Source organism: Ambystoma mexicanum, chromosome 9, assembly GCF_040938575.1.
Source record: "Ambystoma mexicanum isolate Mex_15411 chromosome 9, UKY_AmexF1_1, whole genome shotgun sequence".
NCBI lineage: Eukaryota > Metazoa > Chordata > Amphibia > Caudata > Ambystomatidae > Ambystoma > Ambystoma mexicanum.
This window is the reverse complement of record NC_090931.1, coordinates 968,783,133-968,792,445: the sequence shown is the minus strand read 5'-3', so window position 1 is coordinate 968,792,445 and position 9,313 is coordinate 968,783,133.

Here is a 9,313-nt window from a genome sequence, read left to right as displayed (position 1 = left end):
GGCTGCATAAATAAAACCATGAGCAGATGTACAACTTAGGCCCTTATTCACAGAGCGTTTTTCCAATGGGTTTTGCCACTAAACGCTTCTGTCAATTATTATTAATGGAATTTTTTGCACGCTAAAAAGTGACTTAGCCCAATTTTCAGTGCGCAAAACTCCATTCACTGCTTTATGGATCAGATTTTGCGTGACTTTCCTGGACTTTGCACGGGTCTGTGACAATGTTGCGTGCAGTCGAGCTCTTTGCGAGACACACAACGCAAAGTGTGGGATCGGCTATTCAAAGTTATAAATACGGTGCAATAATATGCATATTATCCATTTCCCCTGCAAAAAGAGGAAAATGAGGAATAACGTGAGCCTGTTGAGGGAACGCACCATAAAAACAAATCATACGGCCATTCTAGCACAACTATAACCAAATTGATGGATTTCAACATGCAAAGTCACGTTGCGAAAAGTCACACGCAAACCACGTGATCTTAATGCCACATGATAGTAGACGCAAAGTACAATGCGCAAAGGTACCAACACATATAAAGCAAGCAATGCACACCATTCAAATTTTGTTCAACCAGGACGAATGGAGGTATACTGCGAGCCATCTTACTTGTCCATAGAAGAAGGAGAAGGATAATGAGGGACAGAATTTTCTTACCACATATTATGCTTTTTGGGCTGCCAGACGACCAGGTGTATGCAAGGTATAGGTTTCCCTCATATCATCCTTGACCTGGTCAGGGAGTGGGAGGACGACCTTGCATCATCCACCATCTGCTCCCATGCCTTCACCTCCCTAGAGAAGGTGCTGACAGCCCTACATTTCTTAGCCACAGGATCCTTTCAGCGTATCACTTCCATTGTTGGTGGCATATGGCAGGCAATGAAATCCTTGTGTCTACACCAGGTATTGCGTGGGGTAAGATATAGCCCCTGAATGTCAGAAATAAAGATGCCAGGCCAGTATTTAAGAGCAAAGCTGGCTGGTGCTATCCAATGGAAAATGGAGGTGGACCCATTAAACCGGTTCTGCCACATTACAAGGTCCCATCGCGGGACCCGGTAAGGACGCCTGGTAAAACCAGCCATCGTTACCGGGTCCCGTGAGGGGAAGAGGGAGCAAACAAAGGGCCACTCGTAATCGGCCCGTTGTTTGCTCCCATTCCCATTCAGCCCTATGTGGGCTGAAATGGGAATGGGTAAGGTCCGGGCTCGGGTTCCTGGAGGGAGGAATTACCGGGCCCTCCAAACTCAGAATGGCCCGGTAATTCCCATTCTGGGAACCCGGACCCAGACGCGATTTCGGCGGTAGCCATGCCGCCAATAGCGGCATGGCTACCGCCGAGGTCGTAATGAGGCCCATTTACATTTCACAAATGAACTTACATTTCAATGGAAAAGCCTACTTGGAGTATTAAATGGGACATCGGTTTCCCATGGTAAATAATGGCCTATGCGTGGACGATACCATAGGGATACTCATGTCGTTTCAACTGTAATATTAAAGAAATACATTACACATGGACAGATTTTTAAAAAACTGCAGCGGTGTACATGGCATGAAAAGAAATAGTTATGCATTTGGAAACTAAAAAGGAGGAATGATACCTGACATTTAAGAAATAAAGATGAAGGACAGAGTGCATTCATCAGGAAGAAAGAGACTTAATTTCATCATATAAAATGACAGCATGGACAAAGAAGGGCCTATTTTGTTTGGTGTAGATTTGAATACTGCTTCCTTATGTAACTATGGTCTATCTGTGCGGATAGAGTGAACTTATTTCTGTTTATATAGTATGTAAAGAAAGATTGTATTTATGAACAACAGGGCCTAAATGTAATCCGAAATGCAACATGTTAAACATACAGTGCCAATGGAAAATATTATTCCTTTAGGACCATGCAGGTAACTGGCTGCTGTTGTTTTTCTCCACTGAGCTGCTGGGTATCTGGAATTGTGACATCGACCTTTGGGGGCTTGCTCAGCAAGGCAACCAGCCTGTAAATTCAGTAAAAATATGAAGAAATACAAAGTTAGAGATCTAAACTGTGGATGATGTAGATAAAGCCAACCAGCAGAAGAAACCTTAAGGTTCAATCTTCACATAAAAAGTGCATTAGCTCTGAAAAAGACCTTTTGAAAATCTGAACTCAAGACCTTTGGCTAAGTCCCCAGGGGAAGAATGTCTGGTTGTCAAGTAAAATGCTAAGATATACAAAGAAGTAGAGGGATAGTATGGGATGTACAGATAACATGACCAACAGACATAACCTTTTAATGTCAGGCTCCACATAAAAAGTGCATTAATCTCTGAGCAAAGTCTTTCTGAAATCAAGGAGAAAAGGTTAAGATAAACATGGCTAAACCAGATGGCTGGTCACAAGTTTTAAGGGAAATGGAAACTGCTTGGGTCTGATCTGAATGTGAAACTTAGGGCCATGTTATGCCCTGCCATTGATTAAACATTGATCGCATGTTTTCTTAAAAAGTGCAACGAGTGTCCAACCAAGCTCACTTCAGGCTTAAATTAAAAAGACCAAAGAGCCATTGGGACCCTGTAGAAAATAAAATTAGTGTGTTGTAAACAAACTCAGTTATGGGAAAAATTATGATCTGCCATTTTCATACATCTGAAAAATGGGAAAGTTGGCAAAAGGATAGATCATGAAAGCAAGTTTTAAATTGGAAATGGTCCAATTTTTTGCTATTTCGGCACAGCAGAAAACCGCGAAAAATGATATCTCCACCCAGGAAGGGCGTGCCGAAATAAAATTAGTATTGTCCGTCTCACCGTAAAACATAGAACAAAAAAAAACTATAGTCATGTGGTTATATGAAAGATTAAGGGGGTTGTCACCTTATGAGATTTTTCAGAACACAAAATGTAAAAATCAAATCCCTGTCCATTTGAAATGATGTATCTTTTCTCCTCTCTCAGCCTACATTATACACTCCACTCAATTCGTGGTCCTATCAGCAGGTAGGGGGGTGTGGTGGGGGAGTGGAAGGGAGCGAGCCAGCCAATCCTGACCATGGGAATTATGACCATGTTGGAGTGTCACCAGCCCTATAAGAGTGTATGTTTGCTTCAGAACAAGGCTTTTTGACTTAATTCTGGGAGATAGCCTGATGGTGGACTCTTGCGAGGAACAACTAGCAGAGAAGCCAAGAGAGCTACTAAGGCCATCAGGGTAAAGCTTGCCTGGAAACCTGGGAGACACATCTGAGAGAGGCCTATCTGGAGGGCCCTTGCTGTGGGAGAGGTCTGGTGTGAGATGCCTACCAAAAGAGGGTCCTAAAAATCTGTCTGACTTCCTGAGCAAAGAGCAGAGAAGGATACTCAGGTAGTCAGCTTTCAGTTCTTCAAGTTGGTTTAATCAGGTTTCAATGCCAATCAAGTCACATCAGGAACATAAGGAGGATATGAAATACAGTCAGAGGGAAGCCCACAGGCTCCCACCACCCAGGATACATCATTACCAATTGTCCTGGGTGTAATCACATTCACACTCAACATTCCCGTCACTCTCCTGGCATTACAATCATGGCCTCATACCTACAGTCACACACCATGTATTCAGGGGAAGGATTAAGCAAGGAGAGAAATGAATCATAGGATGACCAGTCACAATACCTCCCTTACTTCCACACAACCAGACACATGCCACATGAGTATCCTTTTCATGTGATCTTAACAGGGAGCGGGTGAAACTGGGTAGGCCCTTTGCACAATTTATCAAATCACATTCAAATCCACCCTCTCTGTTGAAATTTAATTGTGTTGGGAACTGCCTGCCTTAATCCTTTCCATTAAATTGTGAGGAAAGGGGGAGACTTTGTGTAGACCCTTCGCACATTTTATTAAAGTAAATCAATTAATTCCCATATAAAAATCACAGGATGAGTGTTGTTAGAATTCGTAACTAACAAAGCTCATGCTCAGCGTGTTAGAGCCGGTATAGCCCATAAAACCTGGTTGACTGTTTTCTGAAACCCTTGACTTCTGTACAGAAAGGGGGTGACCTGAATCCCAAAAGAAGTAATCCACAAAACACTGCCTTTCAAGTCAGTGTGGAGGCTGCAAAACAAAATTTCCCATTCATTTTAAGTCAGAATTACAAAGCATGGCATCTCATCTGTATGTGTGTTGCAAAACAAAATTTCCCCTTTGTTCTCATTTTCTCTGACCAGAATTTTCAGGCATTGCTTCTCATTTGAATGTGTGTTGAAAAAACGATTTCCACATTTGAGGCCCCTTTCCCAACTGTGCCTTTCAAATGTAAGCATAAAACGAAATTCCCCATTGATTCCCTTGCCTACCAACCCATAATCCCAAAGTACTGCCTGCCCTTTGAATGTGCATTGCAAAACTGTTTTACCATTGTATTGTGAATGATTTCTATTGGTTAAATTGAAATTAAATGTGTTGTAAGTTGTCACTGCATATTTCAAAATTGTAACTGTGGTGTTTTAATAACCAAGTTATTGTTGTGATATTGGGTGTTGCCACAGTATTGGTGGCTGATATCGACTGTTAGTTTTCGTTATCAAACCTTAAAAAGTAAATATAAATTCTTACCATACACCAGCCTGGTTACTAGTCCATTGGATACACAGAATATTTGTTTTGGGGTGGGTGCGAGACGGGTTGGAGGCTCCACCAAAGTGAATCTGAAAGAAATAGTGCTTTATTGTGTGCCACCTTGCTTGGGGGGGAAAGGAAGTCCCCGAGTTGAGTGTGACCGCATATTGAACCGTGACAAAGCTACGCACTCGTCTGGGATTGGTAGAGAGTCTTCGCTTGTGTCAGTGTAGTAGCAGCATACTATTCATATGGGTGTAATTGCATTGCAGTGGATGGAAAGTTGTGTTGCATTTTGAAGGTGCCATTCAGACATGTACCTTGGGTTCTAGGGCGGTGTATAGATAAAACAGTGTTGATTTTGAGTTGTCATTGTGAGTGGAAACTAAGCAGGAACAGGGTTGAGATTTTTGCCCTTGCATCAAGAGTATATCAGGTACAGAACACATTTCCGAATGAGCAACCTAGAAATCCATATGGCCAGGAAGCACCTGCTATCCAAATTGTTTATTAAAGGTGAATGGTATAACAAGAACATGAAATGTGGCATGCTAGAATGATGCAGGAGGTTACCTCTGAAAATGATATGTGGCAGGATAATGGGATGTTACGTCAGGCCCTGCCCAACTTTTATATGAGACCAGTAAAGATGAGCAAGTTCAAATGGCTCAGCTCACAGCGTATATGTACTTCCATATGATGATCATGGAATAAAGATACCAGGATAGTGTAGCCTCTGTGCAAAACCAGTCTGAGCTTTTGAATCAAGCCTAGAGAGAGTTGAACCAGTTAGAAGAAAAAGTGCAACAGAGTAAAAATGTAGACTACAAATTTAAAAATATTATTCAACAACTAAAAGATGAGTTAGCAACGCAACAGCAAGCAAATGCAGAGCGAGAGGCTAAATCACTGAAAATGGTCCACCTACAAGTCGGCCATCTTAAAACACTTCTCCATTCACAGGAACCATCTGGAGACAACGCAAGACGGCCTACAACCTGCAGTGTGGGGAAGATCAATCGCCTAGAGAGTTTGTGCAAGAGCTGAAGCAAGCATTTTCACAGACTGCTAGGTGGGTGAACACCAATAGCCGGGAGTTCATCAACACATAGTTCCATGCGCCCCCAAAATACATTATGACGCAACTAGTAAGGGATTTCCATGAGCGTAGGACCCTGGATTTGGTAATCGAACAGGCCATCTCGATTTATGAGGTCCAAAAGCTCTCAGAAAACAAAAACAACCCTAAAACCCCCAAACTACCAACATACCCGCCGCTGCAAATGTAGCGGAGGTGATACATACTCCCATATTGGACTTGGAAATGGGGGGCCTATAAATACTCCTCCCATTAACCCCAACAAGCAGAATGCGAGGCAGAGGAGACCCTCAGATCAACCCAATCAGGTGGTAGCCAGGCAGTGTATCAGACCAACACTCCATCTGACCCTGACACTTATATCAGCCCAAGATACAAGGGTAACAGACCCATTCTGGGGTATGTATGGACTCCCCCAGGAAAAGGGGGGGCAATCATGTATATACTGCCCCAGGAAACCTCCCTCAAAACTTTGTTAAGAACGTCCTTCCGGAGGGAAGAAATACTCCACTCCCTAACCTAAGTTTCTTTCCCAGATATGCTTGAAACCCCAATTTCCAGAGCAATCCTACTCTCTCTACCCACTTTCAGGAGAATATATTCCCAAATCAGGGAGAAGGAAGACCCAGGATGAAAGGTTATCAGGGAAACGGCCAATACCCAAGCTACTCTGGGAGAAGGGACAGCTACCCTTTCCGGGAGCAGCAAAGGTATGAATTAAGGCCACCCCACCAACCATAAAGGATGTCTCAAATGGAGCGACAAGTCCAACACTTAACCCAAGACCTGGGTCGCATGTTGAGGGCTCAGCAGAATTCTCCACTGGAAACTGCTGCCAAAAATAACTCAACATCTGGGTCTGGTGCCCCAGTGCAATGATGGGAAGAAACCTCTGACAACCAACCGGTTCCAGAGGAGGGGGCCTGGATGGAAGGGAGATGCAAAGCTCTAGAGGAAGCTTCCTTTCCGACCAGAAGAAAACCCCTATAAACATCTGAACCGGAACATAAATCTTCGACCCCCGTAAAGCTGGAACCTAGGGAACAGAGGGTAAGTAGGAAAAATCGAAAGCAAAAGATAACCCATTTTGTGGAGGAAGTCATCATCATCCGTTTCGAAGGAGAAGAATCCCTGGAGGATTCAGGGAAGAAAATCTTCTCTTTCAGGGATGGAGGGTTCCCTCCCTAGGAAAACTGGGTCCCAAAAGACCCTGATTTAGACTAGATAAGTATGGAGACTGACCCAGAGCAATACATTCGTAAACCCCAACTTTGTCACCCAGATGACCCTGAAAGCACTGCAGTACCCTCCCCCAAAACAGGTTCGGGTAACTGTCTCCAGGAAAAGGGGAACAGCAAAGAATCAGGGGAAAAAGGGGACTTCTCAATCCCATTTGTTTCTGGGTGCAATATCTTTTTTACAGATTGACGGACTCTGACGCAGAAAACTGTCCAAGATCACACAGTGTCAGAGATCAATATAAAATAATTAACTGCCAAGCTGGCACAGAATGCAAATTTTCTTTGCCCTCTTGAGGAGAAAGAAGGAAGAGTTTATGCTTCCATCAAGGTACAGGGTCAGTGTGCATTATCAGCACTGGTTGATCCTGGATCCCAAGCCACCCTCCTGTCCAAAAAGGCCTTTAACCAACTAAATTCAGGACGGGGGAGAGTCACCAAATTCCCCTCACACCGCTTCCCGGAGAACTCCAAAACTTGTATGTGAATGATATTTACATCAAAGAGACTGTGTATCTGGAGATCAAAATTCGGCGACATACGGTAAAACACCCAGTAATAGTCGTCACTCAAGAGGGCACACCTTGTCTACTGGGGAAGGATCTCCTTTGGAGGTTATCACCCCTGATTGACTGCGTGAACAAGGTCCTCTGGACTCCGACTAACCAGCCAATCAAATTAAAATAAAGTACAAATTACGTGAGTTTGAATGGCACATGCCACATGCCACATGCCACATGATTGAACAATGGTCTGACAAAATAGATTTCCATTTTAGGAATAATTAAGTCCCAGACATTACCGTAATCTCTGTAGGAGCACAAACTGGTGACGGGAACCCTTCTCCATTTTTGAAAAGCAACCTCCCTCCCACTTTTAAGTGGCATTCCACACTGCAAGGAAATACTCTGAAATGTTATACCAATCCACAATCAGAAGAAAATCCAAATTCCATGACAAAAGATGATGAAAAACCAGCTCAAAGCTTGACCGATATCCAGATAAAAGCTGAACAGATGTTTTCCCCCATTCCTGTAAATGAGGTGGAGGAGCCTGTTCCTGCCAGAGTATGCCTGAACAACGGAAGAAGTTTAATCAGCGAAGCATTATTCAGGAAACTCCCAAAAGATCAGACCATTCCCACGTTTTTGATAAGTGGGAAATGGGCCTGCAAACTCCAAATTCCAAACATCTCCTGCCTAGGTGCATGCCAAAAATGTCCATTGGCGACAAAGTATAGAACATAATTGTTGGGTTGTGAGAGATGTCCCCTATGCCTTTTACTTAGGCAGTGACATTCTCAATCGATTCACAATTAATTTGCACCTAATTAATCACAAGGCAAGGTTCAGACTGGCGGGTAACCCCATGGGCTTTGACAACACTGAGAAAGCATTTCAGTCAGGTCAATTGCTGCCAGACATGGTTGAAGTTCAAGTGAGAGAAGAGGTTACCATCCCAGGACAGGAGTGACAATTTAAAATTGTCACTTAAAATTAAGCGGGGACAGAACCTCAAAAACAAGGATGCCTATATAAATCTGAACTATCATCTCCAACAGCAAGGTTTGTATTTATAGCCGACACCCCTAGTTGACCTACAACATGACACCATTCGAATATTGGTGGATAACACCGACCCTCAAAGTATCACTTTGGGTGCAGACACCTTTATTGGAATGGCGGTTGATGCCCAAAATTATTCTATTGATTTAGGCAATGAGATCATTCGACCAATTCCAAATGACTGCCACAATTTTGAAGACGGTATCCCTCACCAGACAAGAGGGGAATTTCTTGGTGTACTCTTTTTTCCCTTATGGTGGGGAAGAGGTGACCTGTGACGTCAGGAAGGATGAGGTGGTATTCTGAGTCAACAGTGACTACCTCCCATCCTTGGAACCTCCCATCCAGGACAACACCATAACAAGAGATCTCTCCACCCAACTTGAGGATACCGCCAAAATTGCCAAGCTTGAGGTCTTCCCAGGCTTTAAGCAGATGGTCAAAGAACGAATCAATCTCTCTGATGCCTGTGAGACCGAGGAGCAAAAGCAGAAGCTGAAACAGGTATTTTTGGATTTTCAGGATATCTTTTCAGTGAATTCTTATGATTGTGGACGCACAGAGATACATTCAACCACCACATTCAACCACCACACCTATGGACTCCAAGGTGGCTCCAGTATTTGTGAAGCAATACCGGTTGCCTCTCACATCTATGGAGTCACTCACAGAAATTATTAAAAACTAAGAATCCCATGGGATAATTTCATCAAATCCACAGTACCTTTAACAACCCAGTACTGGGATACCCAAAGACAATGGCCAATGGAGACGTTGCGCAGACCTTAGGGATTTAAATAAACAGGTCCACATGTCAAGATG